Here is a 24,718-nt window from a genome sequence, read left to right as displayed (position 1 = left end):
GAATCCGGTATCTCCTCGTGAATGTCGCTCCGAGATAAAAATCAATAATAAATACGTATGGAAAACGTAAGACCGGTCAGATTAACGCCAAGATTAACGATCAAGTCGCGGACGATTCTCGCGAATCCGTAATTACAAAATTTAAGAAACGGCATGCGACATTCAGAGGTAGATTCTGGGTGGTCCCGTGGCGACTATGCATGCGCGCCTTCTCGGCGCCCGAGACGCGCGTTTCCCCATAAATCTTAAGGTCATAAAATTTTGGAGTTTCACTTTCCCACTCTACAGATTCCTGTCAACATCCTTTTCTCCCCCAAAATCTTGACCAATCCAAGAGCAAAGGAAAATCCTACTACCAGCCAACGAAACCTATTCCACCAATCCAAATTTGAGATGCATGCGCACCTTCTCCGCGGTTGGGCCATCTTGCATCGCCAGTAAGTTTCCAACTATTTTACATCAAATGGTCCCTCCCCCTCTTTCCCCCTTTTCTTTTTTTTGGAGACCCACGTTAAAGATAAAATTTTTTTAGTGCGTTCACGCCGTCCATTCGCCCCTCGTCACCGCCGCCTGACGAGAACCACCCGATCGCGCCGACTCGCCGCCCGTGCCCGATTTTCCACCACCAAAGTCAACCGACAGTCTCGGAACCGATTCCCCCCATACAGTTCCCCCTGGCAACCCTCTCTTCACCCCTCGAAATTTCATATTCCCCAATCTCCAATCCATCCCCGATTCCCCCTGCAGACTTCCCTCCACATCCACCGTCACCCCCTCCAATTGATACCACCTCCTCAATCTCATATAATGGGTACTCTGCCGCTGTCCCCTTTCCTCTTCTTTTCCACGATGCCCAGCAACTCCTAGATTATATGGCCCACTTTATCCCCTCCAACCAAGATTTGGTAATCGTGAGGATCGTCAGGATCCGACAGCCTGTTCTCGGTTCCGGTAGCGTCCCTTGTCCCCCTCGATCCTTTCTCCCTCAATCCCTATGATCCTAGCCAGTATTAGTAGCACCTCCCCCCTTTCTTCCTCTCAAATCCACTCACCTCCTTCTCTTTCTATTCTCTCGTTATTTTCTCCGTAACTCCTCCCTTCCATTCTGCTATGATACTTTACACACACACTCTCACACATCGATAAACGCGTACATTTAATCCAGAATAGAAAACCAAAAATTGTATTATTGTATTTACCTGATAAAATTGTATTTATATTTTATTCAAAAAATGTATCACTCCAGTTTTTTTTCTTAATTATATCATTGTAAAATTAACTTCTCGGTAGTCGTTATTTAAATAATACCTCTCCTCGTATTATTAAGCTCTCCCGCGATTGCACTTCACCCTCTTCCCGGTCACTTGGATTAAGTTCCATGACCAAAAGTCAGGGCATACGACCGTACTGGCGCAGCTGGCATTAAAGTGCGCCCCTCTCGGCACACTGACCCAGTTTGGGCCCCTTTTTTTTGAAGTACGTCCGACTCGTGTATCCGTTTAGCGGAGCACGAGTAGAGGCTTCCGCTTCGTCCTCCGTTCGACCCCCGGCTCGTTAGGAGCCTCAGGATGAAGTGAAGCGCCTCCCGATTTAAGTCGGTTCTTCCCCACGGCTCCCTTGCGGTCCGGAGCCCGGACACAACTAAATCGGTCTAATGATTCGGTTCCTTATTACGTTCACCCCCTCAGCTCCGCATGCGCGCGGAGCTTGGACGTAACAGTAGTTTATTTAAATATAACCTCTCCTCGTATTATTAAGCTCTCCCGCGATTGCACTTCGCCCTCTCCCCGGTCACTTGGATTAAGTTCCATGACAGAAAGTCAGGGCATACGACCGTACTGGCGCAGCTGGCGTTAAAGTGCGCTTCTCTCGGCACACTGAGCAGTTTGGGCCCTTTTTTGAAGTACGTCCGACTCGTGTGTCCGTTTAGTTCACCGCCGTCCGGAGTTCACCCCCTCAGTTCTGCATGCGCGCGGAGCTTGGACGTAACAAGACAATAACGATGATTGCAATAGGGAGAGAAATAGAAGAGAGAAAAAATAAAGGAGAGGAAAGGGAGATGTTCACTTACTACTTGTAGTGATACAATTGGAATAAAGCTGGTTGAAAAGGACGAGTTGTTTCCAACGACAACTTGCAGGTCCCTCAGGGCTGAAGGTGTCGGCTTGGAGGCGATGAATACGGTCTAGTGGCTTCTGGTTCGGTTACATTGACTCGATATAACTATATGTATAATTATATGTGTTTTGGCTGCGGCCTGAATGATTATAGATCGAAAAAAAGACTAATCAAAATTTTGTGACAGTTCTCCGAGAGAATAAAAGCGACTACTGAGAAAAGTCAAAGAGTTCGAGAGAATAAAAGCGATTGAGGAAAGTCAGTTTCCGAAAGCCGCGGAATCGCGATTTATATACCGATTCTTCCTTAATTAGTAGGGATCTGGTTAAGTGATGGGACGTTTTTCTGGCTTCCGGATTGGCCAAGATTTGGGGTATATTGTGGGGGAGGAAAGGAGTCTATTTTACATCAACAAGTGTTAGTCTTATTTTTGCTTTCTTCTTAAATTATAGGGAAATGCACGTGTGGCGGATAAAACGAACGCACATGCAGTATCGACACGGGATCGTCACACACCTCCCCTGGACATCGCGTGTCACTTCTATATTTTATGGTCGCGGGCGTGAGAATCGGACTTCACTGACATTAATCGTCTTCTTAATAGCAGTGTCCAAGGAGGTTGTCATCGACCCCGCATTAGTCTTCCGCATCCACGAACTCCTACCTTATCTTGGCTGACGTTAATGGGGAGATCTTTTTCTGGAGTCTTTGTTTCTTAATTTTTCGTGAGAAAGATTTTTATTACTGTATAACTGTCTTATGTGTTGACCTCCAGGTCTCCGTAAAAAAAAAGGGTGAGAGTCCGCTGGACGTAATAGACGGAATGTGCTGACGGTATATCGGATGTTTGCGTGAGATCGTGAAAAACATCATCGTTCATCGTCTCGTTATTAGCGGAGGCATCTCGTGTAGTGTTGTCTGCATTTTCGTTTTCGTTGCGTGCATCTTTCTGTCTTCGCGTTTCTTGGATAAATCGCAGGTATCGCCATAATGCCTCTCTGTACATTTTCCATCTCTCACTTTCGTCGCGCGGCTAATCAAAATTAAAGAATATGACTTATCTCCGCATCGAGTCATCTTAGATGAATTCCGGGGATTTGCGTTGTATTGTTAGTGCTCGCTGTGTTATCCGAATTTTGCGGTACTGCGATTTCTTTTAACTCTCCGCCAGCAAATGATGTCGGATTCTGACATAGCTGATGTTGCATTTTCTCGAGATTTTCCGTCGAAATTAAAACCATTTTTTTTATCCTCTCCATAACGTTTTATCCCCACTATTTCATTCCTTCGATAATTAGTGATAATAAGGTCGATAATATAGGACCGATAATATAAGGTAAAAATCCGCCTCACTGTACCAACAACTTTCTTTTATCCTTTCAATTACCAGGTTTTGCAACGATGCAACGCAGAGCCGTTTTGTATTTGGTTAATCGATTTTTTTCAACCCGTTCGGGCGGAACGTTATCTTTGAGTGTATTAAAAACATATTCGCAGATACAACGAATTAGTTTTTCGTCAGCGTAAGAAGATTGTGCATTAATTTTTGTTCAAATAGTAATAGAGCGTCGCGAGGAGACAGGCGTTTCTCTTACTGATCGAATGTGAGGCGATTTTCGTCGCATTGTGCAATTTCTTGTCACTCACCTTTATCGCGAGAAAAATCTACGACTGACACGTATGATTACTGTACTTGCCTTTTATACAAATCCCATGGAAAATGATCTACCCGGCACGTAGATAAGTCGTATCCTCGGAAAAAATACCCATTCGAAATCGATACTCGTCCGGGGTTGATTGTTTCAAATCGAGCAGCAAATAGCCGTGAGGCTTCGAGCGTCATAATATATCTCTTCTAGGAATTTCGGATCGTTGGGATAGATGCGCTAAATGACGAATTTGAGCGCGATCACGGATTTTTGAAAACGACGATGTAATTCGTATTGAACGATATATCGCGTTAACCATGTCCCTAATGGAAGAGATTCTGCGAGATAAGAATAACACTGAGATTCTTGTGATGACTGCCTTTAATAAAAAGATTCACGATTACGTCGCACGACGATTCTCTCATAAGATCGTCGATTATCACTAATTTCGGAGAAAGCGGATCGTTTGAGTAATCTTTCGGACGGGATAAACCTTCGCGAAATTCAATTATATGTATTCTTCTTCATCGCATCCCCAACTCTGTTCTTCGAACTCTTTTTCACGAGTGTCGTATTGTAATTGACGATAAGCTTCTTGCCATTCCGTATAATAGAACAAAACTCTCTCGAAACGTACATCGGACATGAAAGATAAATACCGGAGAAAAGTCTTTACAAAAATCGTTTTCTCACATCCAGTTGGACCACATACGATTGATATCCATTGATGTTTCCAGCGTCCATTTTGCGAAATGAACTACTCTATTACCGTACAAGACTTCAAAAACAAATAAAAGAAAAAATGGTGCTTAATAATATTTTCAAGAATGTACAAAGGACAAAATTTAAAAAGAGGGGATAGGCTGATTAACGCGGCAGAGATCCCCCACGCGGCCAGATGTGCGCTCACGTCAGCGTATCCCCGGCGTAGACTAGCCGACGAGAGCACCGCGGCGTTTTCCAAGCTGATTCTTGCCGTAGTGTGACGGATAAACTTATCCGCAACAAAGTCAGCGTACAATTTCTTCGGGCGTAGCATCGCTAACGAGTTTATACGTGATGCTACGTGAAAAGCTTATGATGGATGAAGGAAAAAGAAGAAGGTGTAAAACATTTTATTTTTTTATATTTAATGTTTATTTTTTATATAAAATGTGAAAAAGTGGAAAATGAGCTTTTGTATTTAATCAATTTTTTTCAAATGTTCAACAAGTACAATTTCATATTGTAAAAATATTTTACATTATTCACATTATTAAAGTTCAATAAAATTTCTAATACTAAAAAATTTAACAATAATATTCATATTTTATTTTACAAAATCATGTATTGCAATTTTACATTTTTACCTAAATGTATAACTAATGGCGGAAAACTCGATGACGTTCCTGCATTAAAATGAGAGAAAAAGCTTGAGAAAGAGAAAGGTTATTCATCTGTGAAACCGTAAGGAAAAGAATAACGATTGATGATAAATCTACATTTTACCAATATAGGTGCACATGACTTTGTCTTATTTCGCGTTACAATTTTATGAAACGCAGTGTGTGGAATTGCAATAAAACGCAAATTTATCGTCGACCCCTCCGTTTCTTCTTTTGCTTCTCGCCTTTCTCTCTCATTTTCTACTTTTAATAATACTTTTATTAATTTGTTAATATTCTTAAAGTTTAAAATTAACAAAAATTTTTATAATTAAATGTTATACTCTTTATTTTATAGATTTCATGCGTACGTTCTTCTGGTATACGAACGATATACGCATATATATAAAATTTTGGGCCATCTGACTCGATATAACTTCCGCAATCGTAGCTCTCGAGTTCGTTATATCGCCCAGAAAATTCGCCCGTACGCAATTCGTACTCATTTGAATTAGCTGTACTTAAGTATATACATGAGTCAGTATTGTAACATAAAACACGCTTATCTAATTTTTCTAAATATTCATATAATTTTAATCATGCTAACGCTGTCGTATTTGCCGCGATTATGACGTTCATTATTGAGGAAGCCACGACTACCTCTTTGCGTAGCCGCCACAAAACTAATATATTACCTCGTCGTTGACAGCTAATATATCAGTTATCTCATGCTCCGGATTCGTAAGTAAAGTCATCAGACGTTGGTAGGATTTTACAATCTCGGTATTAGGCAGATTGGTTCGCTGGCTGAATTTTCCCCAAAATGAATTTAGACAAAGCTAAGCGACCGAGCGTAAACCGGGATTCCGTGCAATGTTATTTCTGTCGAGAACGATACCCTCAGTTTTTTCATATTCCCTCAGATATCGTTCCTTAGCTTCGACATTGTTGTCTCTGCATTTGCTCGGTCATCCGCTAGCTTCCTGTTTTAATTGTAAAAATGTATTTATATATTCAGCGAACAATCCTCCCCGCCATATATTGGGATCGTATCGCGTGACTTTATACTGTCAAATTTCACTCACGCTCGTTACAAGATACCTTTTCTCGATGGCTTTGCGCAATTCGCAGGTACTTTCGAATTCACACTCTTCGGGACAATTGTGAATACATATTGTCTGCGAGAATGTTTCGCTCCAACACAAGGCGAAAAGCAATTTTTCTTTTATCCTATACGGGAGTACGAGATGAAATAGATTACGTGGTGGGAGTACTTTACACCATACAAGATCCTCGATAGAGTCAAAATTAATATTTGGCGCTTTGCTAATTAATTCGCTACACTCCTCGCTGATATAAATATCGGGGTGACTGTACGGGAAAGCACCCGTTTTCAACACATACGGATACAGAGAGCATACGTCCACATAGCGTATTTTCTCTGTACCCATAATTTCATATCGAATAGCGATGACAAGGAGACGAAGCGTGTAAACACTGCCGTTCAGATAAGACGAAATAAGTGACAAAGCGAGAGCGAAGAATCGTCGTACGCTAGCAGTGAAGAAGAAAAGGAGAAAAGAAGGACGCTAAAAACGCGAGCCGCTAGCGAGAAAAATACACAAGTGACCGAGAGACATGCGAATATCGGTCTTAGACTTGTAATGCTACCGATCAAAGAAATAATAGAGATCTGATAAATCTAGATACAGGCGCGACACTTACTTTAATTAAAGTAGGAAACTTAAAGGGCAAGACACTTTTACCAGAAAAGCCAATGCCCCTCATTGGCGTGATAGGCCATCAAGTAAAGACAATCACTAAGAAAAATAAGAGCAATGGTGCGTTTAGGCGACATACCATGCATGTCGCGAGAGATGATTTTCCTGTCGACTACGAAGGAATGGATTTTCTACAAAAGCACAAAATTAAAAGCGATCAGAAAAACTATCTGCAAATTGATAATTTTGAGACTTCACCCATACAGGAAAATAACGCTGATCCTCCCGCAGCGAAACGATAGTACGAGCGATCACAGATAAAAATCATGTGGGAATAGTTAAATCAGAGGAAACTAGAATATAGAACCAGGAATATTTATCGGGAATTGTTTAATAGCACCCGACGATTATACGTGCCCAATAAGCATGTTAAATACTATGGGAGAAAACGTTGAAATAATTACTCCACTCGTAACGATAGAAGAGTTACGGACGAGTGACCGAGAAAACGTGCACACACTGCAAAAGACAGGTAACGAAAGCGGCACACTAACACTACCGCGGCACGAGCGTGTACGAACGCAGATAAGAACCGAGCATCTAAATAAAGAAGAAAAGAAAATCATCGAGCAAATATGCGAGCATTTTAATGACATTTTTCACTTAGCAAGAGATCTATTAATGCACACAACAACGGTAGCGCATGAAATTAATATGCGCACCGATAGTGCACCCGTAAATATGCGACCTTATCAGTTGCCAGAAAAACATAAGGAAGAGGTGAACTAATAAATAAGGAAAATGCTACAAGATGATATTATTCGTCCTAACGCGAGTCAGTGGAACGCGCCACTACTAGTCATTCCAAAAAAGAGCGACGCTTCAGGAAAACAAACTTAAGAGTAGTGGTAGATTTCAGGAAACTCGTAATCAAATTAGATGTTACTGCTCTTAGGATTCGATTTGAGTAGCTTCAAGAGTATTTAAAAAACACGGAAAAAGTGATGTGAAATGTTATTGCTGGAAACGCGCAATAAATATGCGCGAATATGATGCGGATATTAGAAAAGGAAAATATCCAACTTATCGCTTCGCTAGAACAGTTAAAAATATCATATAAATACTCCAATACAAATAAGAGAGGGGGGGGGGGATTAATAAACGCCATAGGCGCAATCAGCAAAACGCCGTTCGATACAATAGACGCACAGCGAATAAATGAGAAACTACAGATACTTTAAGATAACCAACAGGTATTACATGCAGCGAAGCATCAATTAAAAATATTACGCGACTATTGGACATCAGTAGTCTCGAAAAGGCAACGGCCTATGATGAAAATTTATTGTTTAATGTTACGAGGAAAATGGGAATGCAATTAGACATATGTACGCAACGAGAAGATTTAGATAAATATCTACAAGTCCTTACCGCCATCATGACAGATTTAACAGTGGACGTAGGAAAAACATTAGATTATTTAGCGTACTCGAAGGAAAAGTTCAGTACCCACTTGTTTACTATCGTTAGAACAGATAATCACGGATATGCGGGAAGCCGCATCACAGTTAACGAAAGGTTTGTATTTTCCATTTCAAATAAAATTAGAAAATTGGAATATTATCCAAAAATACATAACAATTAACGCATTTTATTTTATTTCTTTTATATTTACTACGCTTAAGTTTCCGATAATCGCGTACCTCACGTACAAAATAACACGTGCGATACCTCTACCTTTTTATCTACACTCAAATATATTTACTTTTGTGAAGATTAATCATTCATTAATAGCATTAGATAAAGAGAATAGTCATTATACGTTACTACATGCAAATGACTTAGATAAATGCATACGAGATACAACGACGTACACTTGCGCATAAACGTTCCTAATATACTATATTAAATCGCGACGCACCATGCGAAGTACTAATATTTATAAATGCACCGAGACAACTCCAAAATTGGACGTCTTATCCAGTACCATCCTGTGGATTACGCTCACGGAGGCTTACACGTGGTTATATTCCACCAAAGGAAGTCAACAAATTTCAATCGTCTGTAATAATTTTGAAAGCGAAATAGAAATTAAGTAAATAGAAATTAAATAGAAATTAATAAACGGGTAAAATTAAATTAAACGGAGATTGTAAACTACACCGGACTTAACACAATCGTCTCAAAACGTGCAATATATTAAAGCATATCTACCCGAGTATAATCTAACATACAATCCCGAAAAAGATATTAAAATTGACCTCCCAAAGCGTATTCTTAAATAATTAATTAAAGATCCTAATAAATTAACTAAATTAAGTTTAGACCTAAGAGATATCGAAGAATATTTAGGAAAAAATAATAACCATTTATTCAACAATAAATATAATGTATCTCGTAGGAGTAGGTATTGTTATCTTAATTATAATTAATATTGTATGTATCATGTTATATGTAGTCAATAAGTGGAGACAAAGAATTTTTTTCCTCTCCTATCCTAAATTCCACATGATATCAATATCATTTCTTTAATCAAAACTCTCCAACTGAACGGATACCCATTAAAATTTTTATTTACAACGATTAATAATAGAATAAAAACTCTGTCATTAAAAAAGAATTTTGATTTAATTAAAGAACAGAATGTCTTTTCTAATTCGGATTCTTCTAATATTAATAAAAATTTTTTACCATTCCGTACTTTAAAAAACTTCTGAAAAATTCAAATTCTTTATAAGTAAATTCGATTTTGATTTAATATGTAAACCTATGAATAGTATGAGTACGTTCATAAAAACTGGCAAGGACAAGATTTAAAAAGAAGAGCATTCTAATGTTGTGTAGAAAGTTAACTGTAAGGGTTGTAATCATTCTTATGGGTCAGACTAAAAGGAAGTTGAAAACGCGATTGAAACATCAACGATTTAAATAAACCTTCTAATTCTTTGTCGGTTATTTCGTGTCATAAATTGGACAATGATCACAATATTGATTGGGAAAACTCCAGAATACTTGATTCAGAACGTTCTTAATATACCAGGTAAGTATGAAATGCGGATTAAAAAAAAAAAAAAACACGTTAAATTCGAAAAAATGATAAAAAGAGCTTTATTCAAAGTACGCTCCATTGCTAGTTACACATTTTTCCCATCTTTCGGGCAATTTGTGGATACCACGCCAGTAAAAATCTTCCCCCTTTGCCGCGAACCATTCATCGAGCCATTTTTTCACATCTTCGTACGAACCAAAGCGCTGCTCAGCAAGTGCGTGACCCATCGATGCAAACAAGTGGTAATCGGAAGGAGCCAAGTCTGGTGAGTAAGTCGCATGGGGTAGAACTTCCCAGCTGAGTGCTTCCAACGTATCGCGAACCGGTTTTGCCGTATGTGATGGAGCATTATCATAAAGAAAAATGACTTTGTGTTGTCTCTTTTGGTATTCTGGTCTTTTTTCAAGCACCGAACGGTTCAAATCGATCAATTGTTGTTGGTAGCGTCCAGCATTAACCGTTTCACCAGGTTTTAACAGCTCATAATAGACCACACCCTTCTGGTTCCACCAAACACAAAGCATCGTTTTTCTGCGATTCGGTCTTGCGGTCGATGTGGATGGTGCGCCTGGGTCTACCCATGATTTTTTGCGCTTGGGATTCTCAAAATAAATCCACTTTTCATCCCCACTAACGATACGATGCAAAAACGACTTCCTTTTGTATCGTGCAAGCAAAATTTCACATGTGTTTTTGCGCCTCTCCATCTGCCTGCCGTCCAACTCATGCGGTACCCATCTTCCGGTCTTCTGAATCTTTCCCATCTCTCGTAGGCGATTGGAAACAGCTTGTTGACTAACGCTCAATTGCTCTGCGAGTTGTTTTTGTGTTTGTGAATCATCTTCGTCCAACAATGCTTGCAATTCCACATCTTCGTACCTTTTTGGCGGTTTTCCGTGTTCCTTGTCTGCAACATCGAAGTCACCACTTTTAAAACGCCGAAACCATCGTTCACACGTATCTTGTAATGGAGCATGTTCACCATAAACTTCTCGAAGTAATCGGTATGATTCAGCAGCAGTTTTCTTCAAATGAAAACAAAAAATTAATGCTGTCCGCGAATACTCTTTGTTTGGTATAAATTTCGACATATCGAACACAGCAACACAACACTTTTTCAATTTATCACTCGTGCGCGTCTGACACTTGCTGATGGCACTTCAAAATGACATAACAGTCAAATCTTTATACCATACACTGCATTGATGCGCCATCCGTTTTCTCAAATCCGCATTTCATACTTGTACACCTGGTAAAAGATTGGTTTCGGAGATGATACATATCAAACGGCAAGAAAATGGCTTAAATAAACAGAGTGATACAGAACGTTTTCCCGAAATTTATCTCCCACTTATTGGAAATAATTCTTCTCCCCACTCGTAGTATTTCTTCTTCCATGTTTCGTTTCCTCTCCTTTCCTCTCATAATATAAATAGACTCCGGTTTGGACGGTTTTTCATTATTGTCAAAAATAATTTTTAACGTACGAGGGTCGTTCGAAAAGTCCGTGCAAAGTCACTGCTGATGGCACTACTGGCGCGTATCAAGGTTAGATTTAGTTAGTAGCATCTCTTGGAGGAACACACACCAAGTTACAGCCAGATCGGTCTATTTGTTTGTGTTTGGCATTCATTTGAATCGAGGAAGTCGAGTGATTTTCAATAACGCACCAGCTCACACCTCAGCAGTTGTGGTCGCAAAATTAATGGAATTAGGGTTCCAACTCGTCTCACATCCCCCCTATTCTCCAGACTTGGCTCCCTCGGACTACTATTTGTTCCCCAATATGAAGAAATGGCTGGCGGGAAAAAGATTTTATGGAAACGAGGACGTGATTGCAGAAACAAACCCCCCTCGACTTCCTCGATTCAAATGAATGCCAAACACAAACAAATAGACCGATCTGGCTGTAACTTGGTGTGTGTTCCTCCAAGAGATGCTACTAACTAAATCTAACCTTGATACGCGCCAGTAGTGCCATCAGCAGTGACTTTGCACGGACTTTTCGAACGACCCTCGTACTAAGGGTTTTTACATATTCCGGCTCGTACTGATGAGTTTTGTATTAGATACGTGGTATCAAAACAATAAGTTTTGATGCTTTACAATTTCAAATTAATTCTCCGCGAATTGTTATAGTATTGATAATGTTTGAAAATAAAGGAAAGATTTTTTGTTTTTGTAATAAAACTTGGAAATTCTGTATCTCTACATGAAGATTCTCATCGATTCTTAAGAAAAATAGAAATTACAATAGATTATTTGATCAGAAGATTGTAACAGCTTTCCTGATTTCTATTCATGTTGTTATGTCATACCATAAGCGAGAAGAAATTATTTTAACTTTTAAAGTACGATCATTTCGGCTGTAATTGCATGTATCTTTTGCTTATTAATTCTGTAATTTAATTATGTAATTTTTATTCTAACATTCGACTTGCGTTTTAATTTGTAAGAATTTCATTTTTGTCATCTTTTTATGTACTGATGATGGTCAAATCTTGACCGAAACGTCTACTTGTTTTTTTTTTTTTGGAATTTTAAATATATGACTTGTTTAACATCTAATGCTGTGACTGTATGCTTTTTATTATTTATCTAAGAAATTAAATTGTTCGCCAACTTCGTGTCGATGATGCTGTTGCTGATGGTGATGATGACACTTTTGCTGCTGTTGCTGCTGATACTGATGATGATGATAACGATGCTCCTCGATATTAGCAGGATTCTCCTCTCTTTCGTTTATTAGATCGACGTCATCTCTGCCGACGCCACCATCAATTTGTACTGAAAAATTAAGCAAATCTTTTTATACACTGATTTCGATAAAATAAATTATGCTAAAATATTGTGTCAGATTGTAATGATTTGTGTGAACATTGTGTGATGATTTGAAACTACGAAAATGTTTATAGTTACAATATTAATATATATCATATATAATCGTATATAAGCAAACATCACGCGTAAATCTTTTGTTACATTCGATGTAGTGACTACGTTTAGCATATTAAGGTAACTCACCTTTAGTTGTTTTGTTCACTCGTGTAAAAATCTCCGGAATATCAACTCGATTGATTTGTATCAGCCAGCGTATATGAAATATCTAATAAAAAATTCGTACATGAGAATACATTACGAGAAAAGTATATAAAAAGTTTAGTAAAATATTATTATCTTCAACATCATGAACATAGTATCTAGCTTCCTCCTCATCCCCTTCTTCCCCCTCCAAAGCTTTTTCTATCTCCGAGATATTACGGGATTCCACCGAAATGTCGCCGCTGTTCTCTACTTCCCCCTCCTCTTCTCTCTTCTCTATATCTTTTTCCTCCTCCTCCTCCTCCTCCTCCTCCTCCTCCTGCTCCTGCTCCTGCTCCTGCTCCTCCTCCTCTTCTTCATTTTCTCGCGCTAAAAAGTAACATTTCATCATTTTTTGCATAAACCTACTGTGGATTTTCTCTAACTTTTTAAAACTTACGTCGTGCTGGAATAAGGAAGCTCCACAATACACGCATATGGATAGAATCCTGCGATTCATTATCTAAAACACAATTATATTTTTTAGTATTATTATTCTTATTTATTATTTGTTTATTATTATTCTGTTCTTACAAGAACTGGACTTATAGGGAGAAATATTTTAAAAATCCAACTTACCAGATGATAATATAACCACGGGGATGTTGCACTCATTACGGGAGTAATCCCTCCATTCGTGCTCTTCCTAAAAAATTAAATATTTTAGTAGACTATCTAATTCAATTTGCAATTTAATTTCTAATTAATTTTTTATTATTTTCCAATTTACGTGCTGGTACGACTTTATTAATCGCTTGTTCGGCTGGACATCGTCGTCTCAAACTAAGTCGGCCTAACAGATGTCGCCCACAATGCGGAATCACACAACCTGCAATACAATTCGAAACTATGAAACAAATGTTAGAATTTAATGAAGCGAACTTTTAATAAAATTTACTTTGATTTACTTCAAAAAATATATTGTTACTGTTTACCTCCAGCGTGACGCTTGAAGTCAGTTATGTAATCTCCATCATCATCTTCTTCATGATTAAAGCACTTGCGTCACTTCTGAATGATGTGAGATTATTTCCATCAATCTCGCATTGCCGCCGCAATGCCCCAGCTTGTGCACAACAATGCACTCACCCGAAAACTGAATAATTTTCCTCGTCGTTTTCTGACAACTTTGTCAGATAATCAACTGCAACTAACTTCTGATTCAAGTTGCAGGCAATGATAAAGAATTTTGCAAGCGATTTGCGAAGTGCCATTTTTATCGATCACGAAACTATTGATTTTATAATTTCACAACAAAAATCAACTCTTGACAGAGAAAATCAACGTAGAATTAATCCTTAACTCATTCGATATGCGCTATTTATATGCTAATGATATTCACGAAAATTCCTAAAGAATGAATCAATAAAAATTTCTAGCCACGCCATTGATTAGTAGATTTTGACAATTTTTTCGATTGGTTTCCTTCCTTTTACGTAGAGATTTTCTTCAAAAATTTTCAGAGTGGGAGATGATAAAAACTCTCTGATTACGAATAACATTCTAACAAACTTTGACAACATAAAATTAACTCCCTTCCTCGCATATGAGCATCACTCCCACCATCGTTCGTCTTAGGAAATTCCTTTCCTCTCACTTTCGTTATCTCGGAAAAGTTTTTGTCACATGTTTTTTTGTACTATTCTTATTGTAAACTAAGTAAGTAACTTAAATTTAACCTTTCCCATTTTTGCCATTTTTTAGACAAATTCTCACATACTACTAGTCTATGATAAGCAAAAATAAACTCTTTTAATGAAAAAAAACGAAATTTCATTCTTATATCACACAGTGCTTGATTTTTATTAGATTTCTTTTGACGTAAGAAAGAAAAATCGTGGACTCGCTGAATATAACCCTTGTCACTTAAGTTTTTTTCTTGACTTTTGTTATATAACTAAGACTTAATTTTTTATGCTATAACAAAGTTTTATGACAGTTGATAAATAATTTTCCTTAGGGACAACGTTTCTCTTTTATTAGAAAAGAATTTTTTTAAACATTAAAATTGCTTTTTTGCTCGGATTAACTTTTATGTTCATACATATCCTTAGTTTCAGTCGTGCTAGTGAGAAATATTTCTAAAATTTATGAAAAATAAATTCGACGTTAGAATATTTCTTTTACTCTAACGTATTATTTTCAAATATAATAGTATTTTATATTCGAGTAATCTTGACGATTTATTCGATTTTTTACAAATTCGAGCATATTTGTGACATAAAATATTTCCGTTATCCATCTTCGAAAAAATTTTTTCTGAAAAAATAACTGCGTCACATAACAGCATAACAAAATTCTTCTAGAAAAATAACAATTTAAACAAATATTCTGCACAGATTTTCGTTAGTTTTCGAAAAGCATATATAAGCGCAATAGTGTTACAATACTTTAGTCGTGTCTCGTTGTTCGAAGAGTCCATTTCGAAATCCTCCTAGTTTTCCTTTATTTGTATGAGAAACGTTCATCCAAAGATTTCGCGTAGTTGAAAAACAAGAAATTGGAAATCACTTTGTGCTTGATAATCCTCGCGTGATAAACAATATTACCGAACGAAATAAGCAACAATATTTGCTGCTCTCTACGACGTACCCATTCAATTCCTCTCATACGAAGAAATTACACGTGGGATCAACAAAGGAGGAAATCTTCGAGCCTATCATCAAATTGACTGATAATTACGCAGAAGGAATCAGCTTCGATTCGAACGCGTGGAAACAATTTCAAGAGAATATAGGACTCATGAGCACGTATCTAAACGGAAGTAGCAAAATCAAATCCTATCTCATTCGCAAACATATTTGTCAGCTTTATGGTGACGCGCAAGCAAGATAAAAATTTTCCAAAGAAGACTTCATCCGCAAGTATGCAAGCAGAACCAACACAACCGCCGACGAAGAAAAAAAAATCTTACTCCGTCGCGATTGTAATGCAGCAAGCTACATTTCAAGGAATGGAGAGAATAATCAAATGTGTCAATCATCATGTGAGAATCATCAAATGTGTAATCAAATGTGTCGATGCGCATATAAAGCAACTGACGTCTATTCTCGATAATGTTAACGAATGCGTCCGATATTTGATTAAGGAAATAGAGTTGCTTCATCCATGCTAGATCCATGTTTCGTTCTCAGTAACGATGTTGTAGACCAAATTCGACCGACCTCGGTTGAATTTCTCGAGAATTTCTTTGCTCCATTTAACACGAGCCTTTTTGAGCTTCGGTCAAATTGTGTGGGATCCAACGACTGCAAAGTTTCCGTACGCTCAAGTGATCATGCAAAATCATGTATATTGCTTTCATATCAATGCCTAAGGATGCCTGAATCTCGCGGTATGTTATATGCTGGTCTCGCTCAATCATTTCACTCACAGCATCAACATTAGTGGCAACAACAGACGTGGATGGACGACGTTCACGGAATTCATCACTAAGAAAGGTACGTCCACGCTGGAATTCGGCAAACCAATTATAAACATTCCTATTGGATGGTGCTTTATCCCCAAAAGCCAAATGAAGTCAATCGATGCATTGTTTCGGAGCTAGATTACATTTGTAATCATAAAAAATCATTGCCCGAAAATTTTCACGCGAAATTTCCATTTTCTTACAAAATAACTTCTTTTAAAATACTATACAAACAAAACTAGTTGGCTTGGGTACAAACTGTCAATTGAATTATAGGTTAAAAACGTCTAATTTTACGGATATGATAGTAGCAGAACGTTGGCGCCTGGAAGTATTAGATTGCAGAAACTTTTCCAGCAGCCTACGTAATAATTCTTTTATCAATAAATAAAATCTTTGTATCTTAAATTCTCGACTATTTCACATTCCAAATATCCCAACATTTCAGGCTTAAATAATGTAGATTTTTATCATATTTAAATAAAAATATCTCCGGCATAAAATACAAAAGAAATTAATTCTCTAAAAACAAGTAAATCATCATGCTGATTACGACGACGCGTATCAGCACGAATTTGTTTATTCCTGTTTTACCTCCCTTTTCTTCCTGGAAAAAGCAAGAGGTTCCCGAAAATTCTCGTAAAGTCCTCGTCATAAATAATAAGAAAAAAACCTTTCACTAAAACGTCAGTACGTCAGAAACATTAAGTCGCTGCAGCAAAAAATGACCTACAGGACAAAAAATGTGCGCTCTTCATATCCGCTGCCCGCATTTTCTTCTTCCCCCCATAACAAAAAAATGTCTCGGTCCCGATTTTCCTTGGTGTCACGGTATTCATCTCTGCCATTACCTCACTCTTCTCCAGCCAGCACGATTATGGACAAAACCAATCAGCGCGTGAACAGCCATGGATCGAGTCAATCAAAACGCATCATTTAATTATCTCATTACCCACACCCTCGCGTCACCAATCAGAGCGCGCCATTTTTCAGACAGGCCACACCCCCGGCGACGGAGGTGAAATGATGGGGGTTTGTTTTGACAGCTCATGGCTACCCATATATAATACTACTGATAGCGGATAACATCCACTGCTACAGTTCTGATATCTGCGCCAGATTATTAAATATAATATTACTGGAACATAGGAAAGGCCATAACAAATGTTATTAATGTTAAATTACCGTCGAACACGATGTGACTGTTGGGGAGGGAAAGGGGGGTGTTCGAGAAAAATACATACCATGATACTAGGGCGTCTTCCCTCATAAGGTTGTGAAGGACACAAAGGAGGTTTTAGTGACTCAGGTAACCGGGAGATGTATTATATAAGTTTGGGTGTGCGCGGGACACATCCCACACTCCCCCGCCCCGACTCGGCCTACCGACAGATCTATGAAGATTTCCTCCTCTTCAACAAAAAAAATTTCACCAATTCATCGATAAGACTTAGAACTGCAGACTACTGACTCATAGAATCAGCATTGATAAAATTAAAAATAAGGTATTGCTGAAAAATATAATCAAATTTTGTTTTTATCATTTAATAAAAATATATAATTTGTTACGTCCGGCGGACTCACGCGACTTTTTTCTTTCATAAAGATCTCGAATTCCTCGAAACTCTAAAATTTTATATTCTTTCCTTTTTTATTTTTTATCTTAAAAACTAAGAATCCGTTATCTCCCCATGAATGTCGCTCCGAGATAAAAATCAATATGTATGGAAAGCGTAAGACTGATTAACGCCAAGATTAACGATCAAGTCGCGAACGATTCTCGCGAATTCGTAATTATAAAATTTAAGAAACGGCACGCGACGTTCAGGGGTAGATTCTGGGTGGTCCCGTGGCGACGATGCATCCGCGACTTTTCGGCGCCCGAGACGTACGTTTCCCCATAAATCTTAGGGTCATAAAATTTTGGAGCTTCACTTTCCCACTCTACCGATTCCTGTCAACATCCTTTCCTCCCCCAAAATCTTGACCAATCTAAGAGCGAAAGAAAATCCTACTCCCAGCTAACGAAACCTATTCCACCAATCCAAATTTGAGTAATCTGGGGCGATTAGTATAAAAATCGCGATTCCGCAACCCCCGTGTCAGATAGATAGCAGAGCGGACAGATAGTCAGTTAGATAGCAGAACATATAGACAGTCAGTTAGATAGCAGAACATATAAACAGTCAGATAGATAGCAGAGCAGATTTTTCTCGAAGTCCGGAGCAATCGAGCGATAAGTCGCGATAATCAAAATTCGTAAAATCAGTGAGTTGGTCGCGAAACTTTAAGTTCGGATAGAATCAGTGTGAACAAACTCTACCATCGGGATTCACCCCAAATCAACAGCCAGTATCTTGATCGAGGAAGTCCGTTCAACATACACAACATCCGACGCCACCTTCTCTGCGGTTGGGCCCTACATCACCAGTAAGTTCACATTATTTAACATCAAGTGGTCCCCCCCGTCTTTCCCTCTTGCTTTTTGGGGACCCATTAAAAACAATAAATTTTTTAGTGCGTTCACGCCGTCCATTCGCCCCTCGTCGCCGCCGCCTGACGAGAACCGCCCGATCGCGCCGATTCGCCGCCCGCGCCCGGATTTCTCACCAAGCCCAGCCGACAGTATCGGAACCGATTCCCCTTATTCAATTCCCCATAGATACTCTATCTCCACTCCTCGAAATTTCCTATTCCCCGATTTCGAATCCATCCCCTATTCCTCCTGCTAATTTCCCCCCGCATCCACCATCACCCCCTCAGATTGATACCACCCCCTCGATCCTACACCATGGGTATTCTCCCGCTGCTCCCTTCCCCCATCTTTTCCACGATGCCCAGGAACTCTTAGAGTACATGGTGCACTCCACCCCCTCCAACCAAGATTTGGTCGTCGTGAGGATTCCAGGATCCGACGGCCTTTTCTCGGTCCCAGTGGCGTCCCTCGTCCCGCTCGACCTTTTCTCTCTCAATCCCTATGATCCTAGCCTGTACTAATACCACCCCTCCCCCCTTTCTTCTTCCCAAATCCACTCACTTCTTTCCCTATTTATACTCTCTTTACTCTCCCCTCATTTTCTCCTCCCTTCCATTCTTCTATGATACCACACACACACACACGCATGCACGTACGCACGCACGCACGCACGCACGCACACACACTCTCGAGTACATTTAATTAATAAAAAAAAAAACGAAAATTGTATTATTATATTTACCTGATAAAATTATATTTATATTTTTTTTTGTAATTCAAAAATGCATAACTCCAGTTTTTATTTTTCTCCTTAATTATACTATTATAAAATTTACTTCCCGGTAATTTATTTAAACTAAACCCCTCCTCGTATTCTTAAGCTCGCCCGCGATTGCACTTAGCCTTCTCCCCGGTCACTCGGATTAAGTTCCATGACCGAAAGTCAAGGCATACGGCCGTACTGGCACAGCTGGCGTTAAAGTGCGCCCCTCTCGGCACACTGACCCAGTTTGGACCCTTTTTCAAAGTACGTCCGACTCGTGTGTCCGTTTAGCGGAGCACGAGCAGAGGTTTCCGCTTCGTCCTCCGTTCGACCCCCGGCTCGTTAGGAGCCTCAGGACGAAGCGAAGCGCCTCCCGATTTGCGTCGGTCCTCCCCCACGGCTCCCTTGCGGTCCGGAGCCCGGACACGACCAAATCGGTCTAACAATTCGGTTCCTCGTTACGTTCACCCCCTCAGCTCCGCATGCGCGCGGAGCTTGGACGTAACAAATTGAACATCATGATTTTATCAATTAAAAAAAAATTATAAAATAACAAAACAACGAATACTGATTAAACTGATGAAGACGTCTAACATTAAAATATTCTATTTTTCTGAAAAAATCGCAAAATGAAAGAGCAATTTCGTGAAAGCCATATTCATTCAGATATACGAGTATTGTACATTAATTTATTATTGTATATGACAGCCATATCAGATCTAACATTTCGAATTTTTGAAATCTGACTTTAGATTCGCAATCAGCAACCCAAAAAACATAAAATTGCAAGATAGGAATCCGTCAGATAAAAAAAAATATGCCCTTCAAAGAGTGAATAGTAACGACCCATCGTGTCATCGATCATTGATTTAGATTTGCCAACGACTAAATTTCGTGTACTGTCCTCCCTCAGTTCGAGAGAAGACAGCAGGCAAATGAGAACGCATTAAGATTGATCCACGAGAAATAAATTCAAGTGAAAACCGAACATACAAACTCTACTAAAGTAACGTTTCCTCGACTTCATGAATCAGCGAAACAAATAAATATGCAACGATAAATTGAAGGCTCTTGTATAGTCCGTATAAATAATTCTGGTAAACTTTTACATTAAGGGACACTTCTTTGATGATCTTGACCTTGACCTGTATTATAAAGATGAAGGTACTGATCAACTTTTCCTTATAAATTAATTGGCAATCTCTTATAGTTTCTAAGATATTAAAAGTATAATTTTATTAATACATCTTTATCTTAAAATATCAAATGTTAATAGACTCACAATCTTAAAAATAAAAATAAACAAATTTAAAACTAATTTGAGTCAAGGCCGAGCATGCCAGAGATTAATTCATTTCAAAGATTAATTTCCATAGTGTTAATCTTCTTTATTATTAAACGTTTCGACTCTCTTTGTAGCCATTATCAATAATGATATATCTCTTAAATCGTAATCATTGATCCTTCCGTCAAAAGTGAATCATTACCAGATACAGTGGAATCTGATTCCCAACTACAGTGGAATCTGATTTGCAATATTACAAATTAATAACTAGTTAATATTAATAAAAAAAAAAAAAAACTAAATCAAATAACTCATCTCAAACGGGAAATTCAACATTTAAATGGAAACTTTTCGGCAAGTTTCCATTAACCTTAATTTATCTTAAAAAACAAACTTTGACAATTTTGACCTTGACATATGTTCTCAAGATCATAATCCTAAGTAAGAATCTTTAAAAGATTTTAGTTGATCACTGTTATCAACGTTATTAACAAATTATTAACAAGTTATTAGCAAAATAAAGTATTTACTAAAATAAAATTGTTCAATTCAACCCTCTTAAGTCACGTATGCATGCTCTATAGCCACATCTCAGTCAGAAATGATAATGAAATCGACATCAAATCAATGACAATTCGATGTCGAAGGCATCAAATCGATGTCAACTGACGTCGAATCGACGTCGATTTAATATTGATTTCATTATCATTTCTGATTGGGATACCTATACATTTTATGTATTAAATCTTTGCCTTACTAAATGAATGAGTCTACAATATATTGGGTTGTTCGGAAAGTAATTTCATTTTTTCCCAACAGAGGACTTAATTGTATTTTTTCACAGCCAACTTCACACTTAAGCCGCATAATCATTATATATTTTGACAGCTGATATAGCAAGGCTTGCTTGTGAAAAAAGTTCGATTGATTCTACGCAGTAGTTTTTGGTTGGTGCCCTATCAAATATGGAAAGTGAAAAGCAGCATTTTCGGCATATTTTACTTTTTTACTATCGAAAAGGTAAAAATGCTGTTCAAGCAAGAAAAAAATTATCCGATGTGTATGGAGAAGATGTATTGACAGAACGCCAGTGCCAAAACTGGTTTGCAAAATTTCGATCCGGCAATTTTGATGTTGAAGATGCACCACGTTCTGGAAGGCCAGTTGAAGCTGATGAAGACACAATAAAGGCATTAATTGATGCAAACCGGCGAATAACAACTCGTGAGATCGCTGAGAGATTAAATTTATTGAATTCGACCGTTCATGATCATTTGAAACGCCTAGGTTTAATCTCAAAGCTCGACATATGGGTTCCTCATGTTCTTTCGGAAAGAAATTTGTGCCGTCGCATTGACGTCTGTGATTTGCTTCTCAAACGTCAAGAAAATGATTCATTTTTGAAGCGCATCATCACTGGGGACGAGAAATGGGTTGTCTACAACAATGTTAAACGCAAGAGATCATGGAGTAAAAAAGATGAACCGACTTAAAGCACTTCGATATTCATCAAAAAAAGGTGATGCTATCTGTTTGGTGGGATTTCAAAGGAATCGTTTTTTTTTTGAGCTTCTACCGGACAACACAACGATCAATTCTGAAGTGTACTGTCATCAGCTACAAATTGAATAATTCACTTAAACAGAAAAGGCCAGAATTGATCAATAGAAAAGGTGTAGTGTTCCACCAAGATAATGCGAGACCTCATACAAGTTTGGTAACTCGCCAAAAGCTTTTACAGCTTGGATGGGATATACTGTCACACCCACCATATTCTCCAGATCTGGCACCTTCTGATTATTATTTGTTCCTGTCTCTACAAAATTTTTTAGACGGTAAAACCTTTACTTCAAATGAGGAAGTCAAAAATCACCTGGATCAGTTTTTTGCCAGCAAAGAACAAAAAAATTTTATGAGCGTGGAATCATGCTACTGCCAGAAAGATGGCAAAAGGTATTGGACCAGAATGGACAATATATAATTCAATAAAATATTTATTCACTATAAGAAATCATTTTATGAAAATAATTTTCATTAAAATAAATTTTATTTTCATAAAAAAAACGAAATTACTTTCTGAACAATCTAATACTTAAAAAAATAAATACGGAAAAGATTAGACAAACCTCTACGCAAGGTAGAGTATATATTAAACATATTTATTAAATCTTTGCCTTATTAAATACAATAAGTCAAGTAAGAGCGTGGTCGGCCTTACTCAAAGCTAATAAAAGATATCGTCCTAAATCTATCATGAATTTATAGAGAGCACCTTTGTCCTTGATGCACTATCAAAGAAGATTCAGTTGTCATTGAACTTTCTTAAGAGAATCACATTAAGCGTCATGAGTACCAAATACGCATCACGCTATGAAGCGTGTTCCTCACGGTTGTATTTCTCTGCACTCACCCGAAAGGTCCAAAAATGTCACAATTAGCGGTTGCTAAATATATGAAAGTCGAAATCATTCGTACAGATTCGTACAGAAGTGAGTGCAGCGATATAATGTGGCAAAAAATGTCGATGATTTACCGGAACGTGGCTCGATATGCAAAGTGGACAAAAAAAGACGATAAAAAAATAGTGAATCTGTTTTCGCGGAATCCTGGCTTAACATTGCGTCAAGCACAAGCAAAATTGAAGCAGAAAAGTTTAAATACATCGTATGAAACTATTCGAACCTATCTCAAGGCTAATAACATGAACTCGACCACGCTCTAACTTGACTTACTGTAAATGTAAATACTAGCTTCAAATAACTCTGATTCTATATACATATACGTATGTACACTATCAATCATATACAAGAAAATGTCATAGTCATACACAGAAAATAATGAAATTTTGAAAATAAGTTTTATGTAAATACAATATATCTCGAAAATTATAAGAGGCCGCCAATTAATTTATAAGGAAAAGTTGATCAGTATCCTCATCTCTATAATATATGACAAGGTCAAGATCATCGAAAAGGTGTTCTCTAATGTAAAGAAATATCCTTTTATACAATTTTAATTGCTGCAATATCGCTTGTTTTTATTAATTAATGCTATTATATAATATACTGAATAATATAGCGTGTACGACATTTTGTAATACGCTTTACTGTATCAGGGATCTAAAAAAAAAAATTATTTACGAATAAAAATTAAAGTACTTTATGTTAACTGCCGTCGACAATGTAAAATTAGTAAATAGATTGTAAGATAGAATTGTCTAGAATCCGTTAATTTTATTTTATTTGATGTATGCATGGTGGGATTTCTCTACATACTTACGTGTTTGATTGTCCTGTGATTGGCTTTTACGGCCACGTGATCTGATCGTTCCATGCAACTGGTTTTATCGTTGTAGCTTTTGCGTGATAGGTCGCACATAAAAAAAAGTGGGGCTAAGGCACGGCATTGCCTTGCAGGGAGGCATTCTGGATTTGTACGAAGAAGAGAATAAGTGTCTGAAGATATCATTGTGTCGTGCTCGGGAGTGTACCCTCCTTTGCCTTCCTGCATCCTCAAGAATTGCTGGTTACGACCCCTAGCGTTTACGAGGTTATCTTTCGGTTTCCCTATTCAATTAAAACCTATCACGGAAAAGTATCAGTTTGTCCTAGCTTAGGCGATTAAACTCAAAGTCTCATCTCCACCTTACAACCTATTAGTTACAAAATCTCAGAAGTGGGATACACCTCGAGTTATTGCAGGAAGTCCGTTCAAGCCGTCGCCGTACGCTGAGAGTAAAGTCGTAATTGGTTCGATGCTTTAGCCATCTTGTTGCTGGAACATTCGGCGTGTCTAGCCGTCAT

The 24,718-nt window shown here is 38.1% G+C and overlaps 1 pseudogene; it reads right to left on the bottom strand.

Annotated features, from left to right (window-relative positions):
- Positions 1–13,382: 13,382 nt before the first annotated feature.
- LOC108751236 lies at positions 13,383–24,718 on the bottom strand (annotated as a pseudogene).

Source organism: Trachymyrmex septentrionalis, unplaced genomic scaffold (assembly GCF_001594115.1).
Source record: "Trachymyrmex septentrionalis isolate Tsep2-gDNA-1 unplaced genomic scaffold, Tsep1.0 scaffold110, whole genome shotgun sequence".
Lineage (NCBI taxonomy): Eukaryota > Metazoa > Arthropoda > Insecta > Hymenoptera > Formicidae > Trachymyrmex > Trachymyrmex septentrionalis.
The sequence above is the reverse complement of the archived record's forward strand: the minus strand, read 5'-3'. Positions and strand labels throughout refer to the sequence as shown.